The sequence below is a fragment of the Megascapheus bottae genome, chromosome 14 (assembly GCF_031878675.1).
Source record: "Megascapheus bottae isolate mThoBot1 chromosome 14, mThoBot2.hap1, whole genome shotgun sequence".
NCBI lineage: Eukaryota > Metazoa > Chordata > Mammalia > Rodentia > Geomyidae > Megascapheus > Megascapheus bottae.
Window position 1 is genome coordinate 32,848,287 of NC_143522.1, and position 19,397 is coordinate 32,867,683.

General features: G+C 46.9%; 1 pseudogene; it reads right to left on the reverse strand.

Annotated features, from left to right (window-relative positions):
• Nucleotides 1–13,133: 13,133 nt before the first annotated feature.
• Nucleotides 13,134–13,675, reverse strand: LOC150055012 (immunoglobulin heavy variable 3-11 pseudogene; annotated as a pseudogene).
• Between the last annotated feature and the right edge of the window lie 5,722 nt (nt 13,676–19,397).

Genomic DNA, 19,397 nt, shown 5'->3' on the forward strand with positions numbered 1-19,397 from the left:
CATATATTGGTTGTTGGAGTTCGCTAAATTATAATTTCCCACGCATGGCATCCCATGTCCCCTGACCAAATGCAGCTCCTCTGTCCTCTGACTCATTCCTGTGGCCTCCTTCAAACAATCCCAGCAGGTTTCATCTTTCTGTGTTTACTCTTGTGTATCCAATATTGGGACCAAATTGAACACCACTGCCCTCTTCATTTGCCTCTTCCCTCTGACTGGACACATTCCCAAACTACAATGATTTGAGGGATTCCGGGTTGAAGGAGTGGGTAAAGTACACTGAAGAGCAAATAATATGAACATATGTTGCATATTTGTTTGAAGATGGCATAGGACAGCTCCCCAAATGCTGCAGAGAACAGGGGGCTAAGGAGAATACGGAAGAGAATAATGGGGGTATTGATCTTGGTAAAGTGTGATACATGCTAGCTGAACTACCCTGGTGAAACTCCTTTACATAGCTACTATACAGTAAACCAGATGAATGCAGGGACTTGTAACATCTGGAACATCCCAGATAAGCCTGAATCGTCAGTCTGGTTAGTGACCTGGTAAGCACTGTTGTGCAGAGATGCAGCCCCGACACAGGGGGCCCGGCCTTGACCCCTGCCTGCTGCCCTGGGCTGCCCTGGGCTTCCTGCTGCCCTGGGCTGCCCTGGGCTTCCTGTGTGCCCACGACTCCTGGGATCCTGAGCCCCTGCAGGGGACGTGTGGTCTGGGCTCCCACTGAAGTTCCCTCACCGGGTGCCTTGCACAGTAATACACAGCTGTGTCCTCCACTTTCAGGCTGTTCATCTGCAGGTAAGCAATGCTTTTGGAATCATCTCTGGAGATGGTGAATCTGCCTTTCACAGGAGTTTGCTGACAATGGTCACCTTTAGTAGATAATGACACATTGACCTTGTGCTGTGGTTCTCACTGTAGCTGCATCTGCATAGGAGCCTGAGGCTGGATCTCACTCTGAGACTTGTGTGGGTGCAGAGGGGATAAACATGTCCTATCACTTTGCCATTGTGCCTGGTGAGCATTCTGCTCAACATTTTTGCATTAAAAATAAACATGAAGTACAAGATGAATGGTATCTCCTTGTAAATGAGCAAATTTTTTGTATTAAAATTATAAAACTTTCTCCACATCTGCCATGTCAGGTTTTAAGTGCTGTTTTCTCTCCGGACCTGTAGGAAGGATATAGAGACCACGCTCCAAGCAGACTAGTCTAGAAAGGAGAGGGCCGACTGACCACCTGCACCCAGTCCTCCCTCACTGGAATACCATCAAAGTGTCAGGAATACCTGTCCAGGCAGGAACTCGTTTATTGAGGAAGTCCATTCAGCTAATATAGGGTACAGGAGCTTATCAGCACAAAGGTGGGTAGTTGGGGGAGGTCCACCTGTTTACTCTCACTATAGGTCTCACCAAAGAGTGATAAAGCAATAACACATTCGTACCCAATGGTTATCAAGTCTCAGCAAAAATTGATTCACAATATCGACAATTTAGCTCAAAGTTAGGCATTTCGTTCATTCATGACAGCTCATTTCTTTGTGTGGTTATCTTACTCAGTGATGCAGATTCACGGGCCAGTCTGACCCTGCATTTGGCTCCCAACATCTTCCCTATCTTTATTTTCAAAGAAGCAAATCTGCCTGTCTTAGGTTGGGTGGATCGCTCACTCTGCCTTGCCCGTCATGGGGAACTTCTTCAGATCAAGCTGAAGGCCCTGTCTTACCTTGGTCAGAGCAGCATTCCCTGTACTTGTCCCTGGCTGCGATTCCTCTGAGGTGAAACTCATTTATCTGGAGCCTGATTTTGTGGAGTTGATCTGCAAGGTTTAGTCACGAGTTTTGCAAGATCTCCACCACACAAGGTAGGCAAATTCCCGAACCAACAGAGGTCATCAGCAAGCCTTTTAAATTGTTAAAGGAAGGAACATAGTGCTGAGACTGTTCAAACAGCTTTTTGGAGGTCTGGATTATCCCAACGTCAAGTCATGGCACCTGTTTAAATCCAATGATTTGTCTATGAAGCTGAATACAAATCTATAGATAAATTTGTATGATGCCAAATTCCATTTCTCTGGGGATCTGAAAGTAAATGAGGCTAGGATATTCTAGGCAGGCATAGAAGACTTGAACTGTAATCATTCTCCACAAGTGCAGTCTCTGCTCTTGCACATCTGTTACTACTGTCTCCCATGTCTCTAATTTATCCTATATGTCTTTCCAAAAATGACTCTAGTCCCTTCATTTTAAGGGGGTTGACAGGCAAAGATCCATCTTCCTTAACTTCTTCAAGCTGACTCAGGGGTAATGCCTCTACTTAGCTAGGGACCCTACAAAGCTTAGCCTATTTTACCAAGGGGTTGCCAGGATTACATATCATGAGTGAAATTTTACTCCAACCTGGAGATCATATAACACATTTAACAGGTGCACAAACCTTTTCTTTGGCTACAACAATGTAGCTTACTTAAACAAATTCACATTTAAATTTCTGACACTTGTCGCCAAGCTTTAATTCAAGGAAATAAATTCCAAATTCCCTAATGCCTCTGGGCTAAACAGGATAAAATATTTACAAAGTTTAAATGCAGATTTCCTGTCAGATATTGAAACCATTCAAACCTAATCATTTTCTTGAAATTTAGACTTACATTTACCCAATTGTCTTTGTGTTTCAAGTATAAATTCATCCATTGTTTTACAGAGCATGCTGACAATTTAACCGTGAACATGTTCACTCACACCCATTCACAAACACATTTACACTCAAAGATCTTAAAGCACGCAAAATTAATATTGGCCTATCATTTTCCAGAAGTTTTAATGTCAAGAGAGTTTTGCCAATCTTATTTTTGAAGGTGAGAACCACGTTTTAAAACAAAGCTTTCTAACCAGGCAACTTTGCTGAAATTAATTTTTGCAGAGCTTTTTCCTACTGTCGGGCACTGCTTCCATATGAATTCTTCTGTCACTTTTACGTCCACATTCTGGAAAGAATGCCATTGGACTTTTCATAAGGATTAAAGTGTCTTTCGACCACTTTTTGTGACACAGCCATTTCCGCACGGTCTGTTCTGTCAATCCCCGTAATGACGGTCCTTCCATTTCCTTGATTGATATGAGTGTCTTCTTTAATCCCTCTCCTCAGTGTTTACAGTTATCATTGTGGAGGGCTTTACCCCTGTGGTTATCTTTCTTCCCTGATATTATATTTATTTTCTGAGGATCTTGGCAATGGCTATTTTCCTGATCCCTCTCTCAGTATGTAATATGTCCATGAGAAGGAGTTATTTTCTAAGCGGATTTTCTCTGCAGAGTTTTGTTGAAATTAGTTATCACATGCAACTATTTTAGGAGGGATCTTCATGGTCTTTCTGTAGTGCAATGTCTTCAATGATGAAGGCATTTAAACATCATCTGTGCTAAATGTACTTCTTGTTGTCGTTCTCTTGCCTTATTGCTTTGGCTATGAATTGCATCACTTGTAGAAGAACAGAGACTGGGCACTCCTGTCTCCTTCCTGAAAGGAGACTGTCCTGCCTCCCTCTGCATGTGCCCAGGACTTCCCTGCACTCCGTGTGTCCGCATCGCCCCCTGCTGGTGCTGAATGTCTCTCCACGAAGGTCTGGGTGGGCTCTCACTGTGGTTTCCTCCCTGGAGGCATCTGTGTCCTCCCTGTCCTTGGGACTCAGCTGCTGGAGGCCTGGCTAGCACAGCTATGGAAATGGAGTCTCAGCTTCGAGAGGTCTGCAGAGCTGAGTGCCTCCTGGATACCACGTGCTCCTCATCCACTCCAGGTCTTTGTGTGGAGGCTGGCAAAGATGTGACCCATCAGAGTCCTACACGGGAAAGAAACCAGTCACTTTTGATGCAGACACTGTCATAGTTTCCTTGCCATGATGGGGATCTCCATTTCCATTTGATTTCCTGACAATGATATGGCTGCATTCTCCTTTATAGCTCGATAGTTCTCCACCATGAATGCATCCTGATTCTGTCACTGTTGCAGTGAATGCTACCTTTCAAAACATCAGTATAAAGGTACGGAAGTAGTAAGAGTGCTTTGAATTGCATAATTTTAAGCATTAAGACATTGAGGATTATTCTCATACATTCCTTATCCATTCATATTTCTTCACTAAAATGTGCCTCTTAACAGTCTTGGATAATTTGCTGATTGGATTTCTTGTGTTTAATAGATTATCTCTCTAACCATTCTGGATAATCGTCCCTTGTTGGATGAATGACTAAGAAAGATTGTCAAGTCTGTCTCTTCCCTGGGCAGATGTTACTTTGATATTCTCCAGTTTTTCAGTTCATGCTATCATTTCCTGGCTATCTGTGTCCTATCAGTTTCCTGGTCTGTGCACAGCCCTTGCCTGTGACTCCTGCCAATCCCCCACCAAGTACCCAGCCCAGAGACAAATGTGGGGAAATCAGAATCATATTCTTCCTTCTCCTCATCAGTGCTACTGTATCAGGACAAAGTGTGAAAGCCAAAAGCAAAACCGTAAATGAACATATAGAAAGATGCTTCTATTTTCTGGCAGCATTTACCTCACCTGGAAAACAACCCAAATAGAAGACAGTGACTCTTGAGTATCACAACGGGAAACATCCTCAAGGAGAAGGTGTGGCTGGCTGTGGGTCCTGTTGATCTGGGGCCCCAGAGAGAAATGTCAGACATAGGAACGTTTATCAACTATTGATTTGTGCCAAAGAGTCATGTTTAGAATTTCCTATGCTCTGGTGCTCTTCTTATATTTTATTTTATTAAAACTAGTTTTTCTGATGACGTTTCCTTGAGTGTTTCTGCCAACATTCAGTGCTGTTGTGAGGCATGGATGCTCACACAGAGACACAAGCGTTCACAGGATCACACGTGTGCTCATTCACCTTCACACATGGGCAGGGGGGACGGGCATCTCCAGTGTTGGTTCTGGGTGGGATATTTCCCAGCACTGTGTTTTCTCCTCCTTCCTGTACTCTGTGTGGAGCCGAAGCCCTTAGACCAAGCTGCCGGCGGTCCTCTTGGTCTGTAGCCGTGGAGCCAGATGTCTATAAGCTGTGGTCTGTTAGGAGAGCAACTGTGAAAATATTATGAAGACGAGCAAAACTCCCTTTCATCCCTTTCCCAACACTACATTCGCAGTCCACAGGCACAGCTTGTTGTCTGCAGCTAGTTCCCTGTCTAGGGCAGCAGAGCCGGCTTCTCCCTCAGGGTTTTTATCACCTTCTGGGCATGGTTTCCACACTGTGCCTTGCACAGTAATACACAGCCGTGTCCTCGGCCTTCAGGCTGCTGATCTGCAGATTCGCTGTGCTGACCGAGGCCTCCAGGGAGAAGACAAATCGGCCTTTGAAGGCCTCAGCGTATGTTGGATTTCCAGTGTTAGTGTTGATCCATCCCATCCACTGCAGGCCACTTCTTGGCTCCTGTTTGATCCAGTTTATAGCATAGCTAGTGAAGGTGTATCCAGACCCCTGGCAGGAGACCTTCACAGCCTCTCCAGGCTTCTTCAGCTCCAGATTGCACCAGCTGCATCTGAGCGTGGGCACCTGTGGAGAGGACGAGGGGAAGTTAGAGGACAAGAAGCGGCCTCAGTGTCCACTGCAGCCCTTGCCTCAGGGTCCTTACCTGGGGCAGCTGCCAGCAGGAAAAGGAGCCTCCATGTCCACTCCATGGTGTGGGGCGTTTGGACTGGGTGGCCCTGTAAGAGAGATGGCAGAGGCCCTTGCTGTATATGTCAGAGGAGCCCCAGCTTTCTCCTCTGTGGGCCCTGGAGATTTGCATATGGCTCTGCCTTAACCCCCTGCTGGGCTCATCTAGTCATGGAAGTCCTGGTGCTTTAGGGTCATGCACCAGATCTCATCCCCACAGAATGACAAGTGTCCTTCTCTCGTGCACAGAGGGTCCAGGTGTTCTCAGGGGTTCGCTGTGTCCTGACCGATGCCAGCTCTATGAGCCCGGATGGTTGGATCAGGTCAGCCCCAAATCACAGCACAGCTGGGCCTCCACAGAGGACCTTCCACCTGTCATGGGAGGAGAAGGTGAGAGCCTGAGGGTCAGCATGAGGAAGGTCATTTCCAGCCTGAGCATCCACCATTTCCGCTTGGCTAGCAATGTCCACTCTGTGCTTCACAGGACTCTGTGCTGTCCATGCCAGGAAGAGATCTGAGAGGCCCTTCAGGTTAATCAGGATCATTTTAATCCTGGATGAGGATGGGAGCCCTCCTCAGCCCCCTCTCATGTGTGTCCACTGAGGTTGGTGTCCTGAGAGGCGCCATGATGGAATTGAGGCATGTGCAGTGAGCAGAGCCCAGCAGGAGGTGGTGGGTGATAGAGAGGGAGAAAGCTCTTCCCCTTTCCAAAGACCAGGACTGCATCATGGCTTCCCCTGAGCCGCTGGTGTCCTCAAAATAACATTGATCACGAAGTAGAAGAGAAGAAAGTTGTAGGGATATATTATTTTTTTTCAGTAGTAATTGGACCATGTAGCTAATTTACCAGATGTGGTGTCTGTCCTCGAGGGATGCTTGGGATTCGGGATATTGATGTGCATTAGTGAGTAGTTATGCTATACGGAGGTTTTGTCACAATAATTTCATATAATCCTCTAGTATGCGTCATCATACTCATCTATCATTCCTTGTTATCTTCACCCCCACCCCACTAATGGGTCAATTCAGTCTATTTTAATTCATGCATATGAAGTTTTCTTTCTTTTTCTCTTGACAGCCCTTGGGGTTTAACCCAGGTTCTGGGGTCTGTCCTTGAGCTTTGGTGCTAACCTCTAGTGCTCTGTTACTGAGAAAATGCTTCCTTTCTGACTTCTGGTTATTATCTAGATAAGATTCTCATTGCTGTCCTTCCTGATCTAGGTTCAAACTGCAGTGCTCACACCTCAGCTTCCTGAGCCCTCGGGCTGCAGTCATATTGCACTGGCCCCTGGCTCTTCTACGAGGCATCTCACACAGATTGTGTGAGTGAGTTTTCAAAGCATGTACATTTTCTGGACAGAAAGGTTCTGCGGGGTAACATGGTGTGAGGGGGAGGTCTGTGGAAACCTGTCCTGCACTGCTTTCTGGCTCTAATCTTCATCCTATACACTGTCCCCACGGGGAAGCCACCCGGTCTCCTTCCTGACTGCAAATGTCTCCGCCAATCCCTCTCATCCCATACCTACAGGAGGATCTTCTGCTCCTCAGGTGGTTTCAGCTCTGGGGACAGGCAGGCACCCTCTGGAAACACAAGGCATAAACCGTCGTGTCCTCTCAGTTGTCAGAGGCTAGAAGGGACAAAGAATTCACAGGTGTTTCCTAGAGAGATGGTTGGTTATGTGTCCAGGAAGCCACGTGGCTGCCCTGGGCATCTGCAGCAGGCCCTGCCCTGAGCTCAGTGCATCCCCTGTGCCACCTGCTGCTGGCCAGGGCCCTGCAGATGTCCTGAAGTCCAGGTGTCCCCACATGGACAATGGCTCAGTGCCTTCTGCTGTCTCAGAGCCCTGCTGAGTGGAGAACTGGGCCTTTGCTGTCTCTCTGAGCTGCCATGTTGAAGTCTGGGCTGAACTTTGTGGCTTCAGGGTAACCCGAGCCTCCTGCCCAGTGCAGTCCCTTCTCGGGGGGCAGTGAAGCCAAGGCCAGAGGCTTCCCTGGTTCTGATGGAGCTCCAGAGCCCATGCATGTGACCAACAGGATCTTCTAGGGGTTCACCTGCCTGATCCTGACTCTGCAGCCACACCTGACACAGGACAACCAGGGACAGGAAAACAATGTTGGTCAGTCACCTGCAGTCTCAGTCTCCCCCTGGTGTCACCTGTGACCCAGACAGCTGTCACCAGGCACAGAACACCCAGCATTCTCATCTACTGGATGACCCCTTGCCTCCCAGGTGCCCTGGGACTGTGTGACCAGACTGTGAGATCCCCCATGGCGAGACAGGTACTGAATCCTCGAGTTGGAAGACACACTTACATGGGAGTCCTGTCCTTGAGGTACAGGGCTCCTGAGCACCATTGGTCCCTCTGTCCTGAGGGTTGCAGGGACAAGGTTCTCTTCATCTCACCCAGGGCCCAACTCTGGGCAGGGGCATTGTCATCCACAGACAAGGCATGGGTTATCCCCTAGAGGACAATTCTCCATCCTCATGGAATCTGTGTTTCCTGATAGACCCTGAATGTTATGCCAGGCCTAATAATGTTCTCTTCCTGCGATATAAATAATAAGCAATATTCTTTGTCTCCAGTAACATAAAGATGCTTCACATTTTCAGGAAAGATGGTGGTTTACAGCCTCCCTTCACAGACCAAGGCCTGTTTGCCTTGCTGGGCAGGAGGGAGAGAAAGGCCTTGTCCCAAAGGTCTTCTCAGCTTCACCACTGAGTCAAGTCAGATTGCTGGCAGCCTCTCTGCAGGTCCGTGCAGGGACTGTAGGCTCTTGGGCCCTTCCAGGTGATACCCAGCTTCTCCTCTGGAAAATGGAATGAAGTTCTTGCAGACATGTTGATAGGGCTTCCTTTGTGTCTGGAGAGCTCTCCTCAGGTCACCGCCTGAGTACAGGATTCCCATTATTTCCCCTCTTGAGGAAAAGGAAGGCAGACCAAAGGCTGCTTTGACTCATGGCATTGAAAATGTACATTTAATACAAGCAAACATTGCACCGCCTGTCCACAACAAAACAGACCTAGAAAATGTGACATTTGGCATAAAACAGAGAGACTTTCTCTCTTTCTTTCTTTCTTTCTTTCTTTCTTTCTTTCTTTCTTTCTTTCTTCCTTCCTTCCTTCCTTTCTTTTTTTCTTTCCCTTTTCCCCCCTGTTTGTGTGGGTCTTAAAGTGGGCCTGGGCACTGTCCCTGAGCTCCTCAGCTCTTGACTACCAACATTCCCTTCAGCCAAGAACCACTTCCCATTTTCTAGACGTTAATTGGAGATAAGAGTCTCAGGTCCTTTGTGCCCAGGCTGGCTTTGACCCTTGATCCTCAGATTTCAGCCTCCTCAGTAGCTAGGATTTCAGGCTTAAGCCACCACACCCTGCTAGTCAAAAGACTTTCTAAGACTGATGCTGTTCCCAAGAATTGGACCACACCCTTGTTTGTCTCAGGAAGGGATCCACCTTGTCCTACCCAGACTCAGTCCCTATAGAGATAATGAGACTTCACACAACATTAATTCATAGCAACTCTCAAATGCCACAGGTTCCATGGCCTCATTTCCATTCCACTTTCCAAAGACAAGGACAGCAGAGCTACACATCCCCAGGTGAGGTCACAGGGACTGTGGGAGGTGGGGACTTGGATGTAGGTTCCTGTAGTCTAGACGTTATGACTCCTGCAGCTGTGCCTGGGACAGCACAGCCAAGGAGAGAGGAGCAGGTGGGTCCCCAGCTCAGATCCGCATCCCCTCCACTCCCAGCCCAGCCCCTAGGCACCCACATCGGTGCCCTGCCAGCCCTGAACACAACCCCAGGTGCTTCATGACCTGAGGAGGAAACCTGTCAGGACAGGAGAGTGTGGAGAGCGAGCCAGCCACTGAGGTGAAGCAAGAGTGCAGCCTCCTGTGGCTGTGTTATTGGAGTCTGCTGTGGGAGGCACCTGCAGGTGATGCCTGAGGGGAGCCCAGGTCCCTGTTATCTGGGTCCCCTGAGATCAGGCTGCTGGATGATCCCTGAGACCTCAGCCTGAAGAGCTGTAGCTAACAATGAAGAGCCAAAGCTGAGAAGTTATAGCTAGTCCAAATCCATCTTGTTAGAACTACCTCCATCTTGCAGACAGCTGGGAGATAATTCCCCCTAAACCCTTCTCAAAAGTTTACAAAGTGCCATAAGCTATTCACTCTGAAACTTAGTGGAGACATTGGGAATTCTTCCCTAGTCAGTAGCCGAGAGCAATTCGCTCAGAGACTTAGTGGAGACACCTGGAATTTGTCCTGGAGTCAGCAGCTGTTCTTCAAAACCGTTTACAGTAAATAAAGTAGATAAGGGGTTAAGGAGTCCATCAATGTAAGGGTTAATTAACCATAATATTGTGAAAATGGAAATTCACCAGACTTGTTTGTTCTATACTATAAAAACCATGCTGATCTGTGCTAGGGGCCTCCAAGCATCTCTGACTTTTGGGCACCAAGCATCTCTGACTTTTGGGCACGGAGGACCAAGTTTGAGCTTGCTAATAAATGACTCATTGCAGTTTGCATTGATCCTTGGTCTCTGGCGATCCATTCGGGGGCTTCAAGTTTCTGGGCATTATAAGCCCTCTCCTGTCAGCCTCCCCACCCCGGGCCATGACCTGCAGGAGGGAAGCTTGCTGAGGGAGCTGATGGGGAGCGAGGGGTGGAATATGTGCACATGAGCACATGTCTATCCTCCACACACTTACACCACAGACAGCTCACAAACCTGCACCGTGCACTTGACACCATGAACATGAGAAGACTGAGCACCACTGCATGAGGACGCACGTGGGTGTCTTGGGTTGTTTGTGGTGAGGAAAGATAACAGAAGGTCTCAAAGAGAAATAGAGTCCACGGCTTACATGTGTAGTGGTCAGGTCACTGTGCTGTATTCTGCTCAGGTCGGGCCCTCTACCATTTCAGCCACAGCTCCACTTCTGCCTTCTTTAGTGGTTAATGGAAGATGAGAGTTTCAAAGCCTTTCCTTCCTGAGCTGCTTGGATCTCTGATCCTTGCATCTCACCCTTATGAACTGCTAAGATTACAAAGATAATGCTTGGTTCCATTTTTTTTTTTGGCCTGTTGTGGACCTTGATCTCAGGACCTGAGCACTGTCCTTGGATTTTCTCAAGGCAGAGCTCTACCACTTGAGCCACAGTGACATTTCCTGCTGTTTTCTATTTATGTTACTGAGGAATAGAACCCGGGCCTTTGTGCATGCTAGACAAGCCCTCTATCACTAGGCCAAACTCCTGAGCTCCATTTGTTTTTTTTGTTTTGTTTTTTGTTTTGTTTTTTTGCCAGTCCTGGGCTTCACCTCAGGGCCTGAGCACTGTCCTTGGACTTTCTCAAGACTAGAGCTCTACCACTTGAGCCTCAGCACGACTTCTGGCTTTTTTCTATGTATGTGGTACCGAGGAATTGAACCCGGGTCTTCATGCATGCTAGGCAAGCAGTTTAACCACTAGGCCAAACTCCGGCCCCATTTGGTTTTTTTTGACCATATATTTTTTCATCTGTTTCACTCTGAGCCTAGGTTGGTATTTAAATTCATACACAGCTGTGCAGTCATCACCCTAAAATAGCAAGCAAGCAGTGACCTCACATCCTGAGAACCAGGTCCTCTCAAGGACATAGAATGTGATGGTGGACAGGGGAAGTCTTCTAACTGTGACACAGCTATACACAGATTTATTGATCCTTCATTTACTCTTTATAACAGACCTGATGCTATGCAGCAGACTCATAGTTCACAATGCTTTGAAGGCAAGGACATCATTCCAGAGATCAGGACTTTCCTTTATGATTTGCAGATTTATGATACAAATTGTCCTTTATGATCTGTATCCACATGGACACAGGAACAGTTATCTCCTGATGAGAGAATGATTTGTGGCTTTACCCAGAAAACTTGTCCATAGGAAACTCCTTACGGTCTGGAAGTCTCCTTCCTGAAGTCTGTATAGTTCACGCACAAGTTCTTGTTCAGGACATGAAACGAGGTCTTTTCTAATCAGGACTTCATGCAGAAATGAACAAGATTGTTTGGTATCATGGGAGGGGTCAGGACCTAGGAGGACAGCTTGAGGGTCCCCTGGACAGCCCCTCCTGCCCCAGGATTTCCTTGTACAGTGACAGTGTCCATGAATGAGCACAGGGACCTGGTCACCAAGCTCAGACCCTCCATCTACAGGACTCCTGCATCTGTCACTGCTGGAGGAAACCACAGGACAGACAGAGCACAGCAAGGCCAGTTCTACAAGCACGGGGTAGGTTGTCAGGCCAGTCCTGCCCCAGACTCCTAGGGTCCACTGGACGTAAGCTAGAAGTCCTGTTCACTGTGGACTGAGGAGTCCCACCAACTTTTCCCAGGGCAGTGTAGGCTGAGCTCCAGCTGAATGGTGCACTCATTTTCCTATAGCTTGGTTGTTGAAAAGAAAAGGAGCTTGTGATAACAGGAATCACTGAGTAGGACAATGAATTCATCACAATAATTCTCTTAGTGCAAACTAAAATTACAGTGCACTGTTCTACCGGCAGTGCGTAGAGGGAAAGATTGAAAACCTGGAAAGTTCAGTGAGCTGCTGTCTCTCTTTCACACCTTCTCTCTCTCTCTCTCTCTCTCTCTCTCTCTCTCTCTCTCTCTCTCTCTCTCTCTCTCTGTCTCTCTCTGTCTCTCTCTCTGTCTCTCTCTCTGTCTCTCTCTCTGTCTCTCTCTCTCTCTCTCTCTCTCTCTCTCTCTCTCTCTCTCTCTCTCTCTCTCTCTCCCTCTCCCTCTCCCTCTCCCTCTCCCTCTCCCTCTCTCCCTCTCCCTCTCCCTCTCCCTCTCCCTCACCCTCTCTCTCTCTCTCTCTCTCTCTCTCTCTCTCTCTCTGTTCAGGTTTTATTCAGGATGGTCTGGTATCCTTTATTCAGGTATACACTTGTCATTTTCGTCATTCCATCATGTTTTCTGATGTGGGTATTTTTTTGGTGTTTGTTGTGTTTTCCTCTGAGTAAGCACTGAAGAGAGATTTAGACTTACTTCTTATGCAGCTGAAATCACAGGCAGTGCTCAGCACATCCAGATTAGTGACTGAGATGGGACTCTCAAAGGATTATGCCTCCACAAGTACCTTGATACCTTGATCACAGGCTTGAGTCACCAGGCCAGGACTTTTCCGTTTTGTTCACGGAATGAACTCCAGCTCTGTAAATCCTGGAATCTTTGCCCTGAGTCTCATGGAATGACCAGGTCCCCTGATTTCTTCAGGATCCAACGCTGGTGACCACTGCAGAGACATGTTTACTTCCCAAGTGACACTGTGTCATTTTTCATAGTCACCAGTCAAGATGAGAGCCATCACAGGAGATGCAGGTGATAAGTGGGGGAGGAATCCTGTGACCACTGCTGGGCCCAGAGGCAGCACAGACACCAGGAGCCCAGGCCTGGCTCAGCTCTGCTCTGCTCCCAGGCTGACCTGGCTACAAGCTGTGCCGAGCGCCCCCTGCTGGTCCCGAGCGCCCCTGCAGGGAGGTTTGTGTCTGGGCCTGCACTGCACTTCCTGCACTGTGTCTAGCGCAGTAATAGATGGCTGTGTCCTCCACTCTCAGGCTGCTCATCTGCAGGTAAAGTGTGCTCTTGCCGTTGTCCCTGGAGATGGTGAAGCGGCCCTTCACGGAGTCTGCGTAGTTTGTGCTACTACCACCATCACTGATGTATGAGAGCCATTCCAGGCCTTTCTCTGGAGACTGGCGGATCCAGCTCATGTAGTAACTACTGAAGGTGAATCCAGAGGCTGCACAGGAGAGTTTCAGGGACCCCCCAGGCTGCACCAAGCCTCCCCCAGACTCCACCAGCTGCACCTCACACTGGACACCTGCAAACACAGACAATCCTGGTCAGGCATGCTCACACTCACCACTCTTCCTCCACCAGCTCCACTCACACACTCAGGGTCTCTGCTTCCCCATCAATCACCTTTGAACACAGCCACCAGGAAAACCCAGCGCAGGCCCAGCTCCATGGTGAGTGGTGTGTGTCAGTCACTGGATGGACTCCAGCTCACAGAGCTTCAGGGCAGGGCTGGCTGGTTTTCATGAGCAGAGGGACGTCCCATTTGCATGGCCTCTGCTATAAAGCCAGCTGTGGGGCAGGAGTCTCAGAGATGGAGCTCCAGAGCAGAGGTGACTGTGCTGGGGGAGTTTGGTGACCATGGTCACCTTCAGTCAATCATGACACCTTGACCTGGTGCTGTGGTTCTCACTGTAGCTGCATCTCCATGGGAGCCTGAGGCAGGAGTGGAGAACTTTGAGACTTGTGTGGGTGCAGAGGGGATAAACATGTCCTCTCACTGTGCCATTGTGCCTGGTGAGCATTCTGCTCAGCATTTATATATTGAAAAAAAACATGAAATACAAGATGAATGGTATCTCCTTGTAAATGAGCAAAATATATAATAATTACAAAAGCTTCTCCACACCCTCTGGATTATACATACTGCTCAATTCTCCCCTAATCCTGGTCCTGCACACATCAAGTTGAGGTCCTCAGGTCCTGGTGTGGTTCAGGAGAATGGTGGTCATCTGGAGAGGATGCAGAGCCTCCTTCCTGTGCTGAGACCATGCGAGGCTCTGCTGCACTTGACTTCATTTTGACAAGACATCAAGAGAGACATGGGTTGAGCAGGTGATTTTGGTGGATCACACTATGAGCTTTTTACTTATTTTTTTGTCAGTTATATATATTTAACATCTAGGTGTATTTATAATCACTTCTCTGAGTGACAACATATAAATAAAGTCCTCATAGTTAGGTGTTGACTTGGTAAGTATGAACACATGGGAACGCTTCCCTTCCCCCAGCACAGCCAAGCAGTCAGCACATTTCTTCCTCACTGTTTCCTGTCAGGCTCTGTAATCCTTCCTCTGTCTTTACCTTTTCCTGTCCTCTCCCCAGATAGTTCATGAGTTTCACATAGTATATGACTGAGACTTAAGTCAACTGGTGGAATTTTTGGACACTGAGGGAATACCTCGGTGTGTATACCTAATTATACTCACTTGTGTGTCTTAGGTTACTTTTGAATCTTTCTACTGTTTTTTACACTCCCAGCTCCCCTCCCTTTTCTTTATTTTTTAAAAAACCATTTCAATTAATTTTACAGTAACATTTCCATACAATGTACTTTGATTATATTCACTCCTATTGCTTTTATTCCACTCCTCCCCTCTTTATTATTTATGTTTACATGTGTCTAAATATATTTTTAATGACTAACTGAAACATAATTCATATAACTACACAATCCATTCAAAGTGAAAAGCTCAGTGGTTTTTCAACATTTTTGCGCAATGGCTCAATCTATTTTTAAACATTTTTCATCATCCCAACCCCTCCTAAAAATTTCCCTCACTCATTATCAGTGACTGCCTATCTCCTTCCACTGCTGCTCCCAGCCCTAAACAATGAATAATTTATTTCTTGTGATTATAGATTTGCCTGCTCGCAATAGTTTCTATAAGTAGAATCACATAATATATGGTCTTTTAAAAAATGTTATGTTTTTTTTTACTACTCCTGGGGCTTGAACTCGGGGCCTGGGCACTGTCCCTGAGCTTCTTTTGCTCAAGGCTAGCACTCTACTACTTGAGCCACAGCACCATTTCCGGCTTTTTCCGTGTATATGGTACTGTGGAATTGGACCCAGAGCTTCATGCATTCATGCTAGGGAAGCATTCTACCACTAAGACACATTCTCAGTCCTATATGGTCTTTTTTTTGACTGGTTATTTTCACTGAGCACAATATTTTAAGGCTCATTCATACAGATGCATACATCTGATCTTCATTTCCTACTTTTGTTTGGCTGTGTAATATTCCTCTGAGCATACTACCTTTTGTGGCCATTTGTTCACTATCATTTGACAGACACTGGTGGTGTGCTCAGTGTCTGATTATACTAGGAACATGGATGAACACACAAGGTTTTGTGTGGACACCTCTCACTTCTACAGAGAACAGTTTGGAGGAGAAGTGCAGGGTCATATGGCAACTTTTGAGTTACTGTCAAATACATTCCCAAAGTGACTGTGCCATTCTACAGCCCATTGGCAGTGTCCTAGACTTGTGATTTCTTCACTTCTTCCATATCCCTACCACTGGAACTATTGTTATCTTTGTGGTTTGGAGTTATCTCACCATGGGATCAATTTCCCTGCATCTGTAAACAAGGCCCTCAAGTCAAGCCTTCACTCTTTCCCTTTCTCCCCCTTTCTCTTACACACACATATACACACCACAAAAAACATTAGTGAAATGATGCATATGACCTATAGTATGTATTTCCTTGAACATTACTGAAAATAACTGTAGAGCCCCATAATAGCTTTCTCTCTCTCGCCCTCTCTCCCTCTCTCTCCCTCTCTCTCTCTCCCTCTCTCTCCCTCTCTCTCTCTCTCTCTCTCTCTCTCTCTCTCTCTCTCTCTCTCTCTCTCTCTCTCTCTCTCTCTCTCTCTTTCTCTCTCCTCCCTCCCTTCCTTGCTCCCTCCCTCCCTTTTGGTAGTGGTCCTGCAGCTTGAACTCAGGACCTGGACACTGTCACTGAGTTTTTTGTTGTCGTTGTTGTTTTCTCAGGCTAGCATTCTATCACTTGAGCCACAGATCCATTTCTGCACCCTGGCTCATGTTTCCTGCTTCTCCTCAGGTCACCACAGTGTCCCTCTTCAGCTCTCCATTAGAGTTGATTGGGTTCATTGAGATTGTTTTTCTGCTCTTTCTTTACTACATCATTGCTCAGTTTTTCTCAGTATTGAGTGTATTGGAGACTATAAGTTTTGGGGGAACATGTGTCTGTTGGAGGACATGTCACCAGCTTTCTAATAAAGACTACCAATTTGACCTCTAAAAAAAAGCATCTCACAGACTTTCTTGCCTGGGATTGGCTTTGAATGGAGGGTCTCGGATCTCAGACGAGCTAGCTAGGGTTACAGGTATGAGTCACTGTGCCTGGCTAGAGCTTCTTTATCTTTTTTGTGGGTCATGGAGCTCAAACTCAGAGCCTGAGAGCTGTTCCTGTGCTCTTTTGCTCAAGGTTAGCAGTCTACTTTAAGCCATCACACCACTTCCAGTTTTCTTGTGGTTAACTGGGGATGAGAGTCTCCTGGATTTTCCTGCCAAGGCTGGCTTTAAACTGTGACCCTCACACCTCAGCCACCAGAGTAACTAGGATTATAGAGATGAGCCACTAATACCTACCTTAGAGCTCCTTTTTCTAACATTAAAGAAAAGAGCAAGGAAAGGGGTGACCTTGTCCAAAAAGAAATGTATTCTTTTTCTTAACTTATGTAAATGTAACCCCTCTGTATATCATCCTTTTTTTTTTTCCTTTGCCAGTCCTAGGCTTGAACTCAGGGCCTGGGCACTGGCATTGAGCTTTCTCAAAGCTAGCACTCTATCATTTGAGCCGCACAGCACCGCTTGTGGCTTTTTCTGTGTGTGTGAATGGAGAAACTGAGCCCTGGGCTTTGTGCATGCTAGACAAGCACACTACCACTAGGCCGCACTCCCAATCCCTGTACATCACCTCTACTAAAACAATTAATAAAAATTTTTTCATGGTCTCTAGTCTTCTGTCTGTGTCTAATAAAGAAGATGAAGGAAACCAAGGCCTTGTGGTCACAAGACTATAAGAATTCCACGTGGAGCTGGGCACAGTGGCTAACACCTGTCATCCTAGCTACTCAAGAGGCTGAGATCTGAGGATCAAGGTTCAAAGCCAGCCCAGGCACAAAAGGACCTGACTCTTCTCTCCAATTAACCTCTACAAAATGGGAAGTGGGGCTTGTCTCAAGGGTAGCATGGTAGCCTTGAGCTGAAGAGCTCAGGAACAGTGCCCAGGATGAGTTCAAGCCCTGTGACCCACAAAAAAAAAAAAAAGAATTCCACATGGAGAAATGACTCACCAAGTTCCAGAACTCAGTCACAAGCTTACTTCCTGTTTTCTCCCCCCTTTCATTTTAGGCCAAGAGAAGGCCCAAGGCAAAGAAGCTGTACTTTACTACTGTTATTACTTATTACTACTGTCTTTTTGGCCAGGGGATATTTCTGAGGTTTGATTCTCTTGTGCTCTACTGTTTGAGTCACACCTACTCCAGTCCTTTTTGCTCTAGTTATTTTATTCGTATTATAAAGATGACGTAAAGAGGGGTTACAGTTCCATACGTAAAGACTACATTTCATTCTGGACAATATCACGGCTTCCCTCACTGACTCCCATGCTCTAATTATTTTTGAGACAGGCTCTTGCTTTCTGTCCAGAGCTGGCCTGGATTTGATCCTCCGGTTTAAGTTTCCCCAATGATAACTGCGATGACAGGTATGTATCACCTTGCTCCATTTCTTTGGTTGAGATTGAGACTCCGGAATACCTTTTCCTTGGGCTGGTTGGGAATCTCAGTCCTGATTGCAGTTCTTCACATAGCTAAGCTATGACTGCGAATTTCCGTCCTGCAGCTGTTACTTATTTTTTAAGGTCTGAAGACCAGATCCTGGTGAAAACACACAATACAAAGTCCTGGACATGAGTGGAGATGTACACAGTCAAAATGAGAGGGCTGCATTGTGGACTCCGAAGGGTGGAATGACTTCCTTCCCCAAAGCTAAAACTAGGCGAAAGAAGTGTTTTCTAGCAGCAAAGAGCAGGAGCTGAGGAACAGAACAGGGAGGAGGAGGCAGACAAGGGACACAGGCCCTGGAACTTCAGTCCCAGGGGGTCTGCTCACACTAGCTGGCAGCTGCCAGGTGTCCTGCAGAGGACATAGAAAAAAATCCATACGTTGTTTTCTTTCTTTCTTTTTTTTAAATTTCTTTTTCTCATTGGCTGGTACTCTGTTACCAGAGCCATGTGTCCAACCCTTTACCTGGAGTGGTTTTAAGAGAAGCAGGCGGGGGAGATACAGTCACTGTTCAGGCTTTGTTTTCTTTGAATCTCACACCTTATTCTTGTCACCTGCCAAGGGCACAGGGGCCACAGGCAAGAAGCCACAAGACAAGGTTAAAGAGAGAGGTGGAAGAGGACCACGGAGCAAGTTGAGGAGGTAGGCCTGGTGGCTCATGCCTGTAATCCTGGCTACTCCGGAGGCTGAGACCTGAAGGTCAAGGTTCAAAGCCAGGCTAAGCAGGGAACTCTGTGAGGCTCTTATCTCCAGTTAATCACCAGAAAAATTGAAGGTGGAGCTGTGGCTTCAGTGGTAGAGCATGAACTAGCCTGGAATGAAAAAAGCCAAGCAAGAGTACTTAGCCTGGAGTTCAAGCCCATCTGCACCACCTTCAGCATGGCCACTGCATACAGGGGTATGCGGAGTCCAGCAGCCCCTCTGCGGTCTGCATTCTGGGCCCTGCTCCCTGCGACATCCTGCGACCCAGCCTGCCGGCCGCCTCTCTTTCTACTTTTTTTTGAGAAAATACCCCAAATCTCCTGACATTCAAAGTATGAAAAATGGTTTCTAGACTTGAAAAATTCAGGAGAAGGCAATGGCACAGAATCCTCTATGGCTGACTGAGATCCTGTGAATTAATCTTCTCCATGTCCTCCTCACGTCATCCTGTGTACTTGATACCAGTGTTCTGTCCCCTGCTCCCCCACACACCACTACAATGCCTAAGTGAAACCAGGTACCATTTTTCTTCCTGCAAATGGGTTATGGTTGTTTACATGTGAGGACAAGTCTATCCTTGTTGCTTTCAAA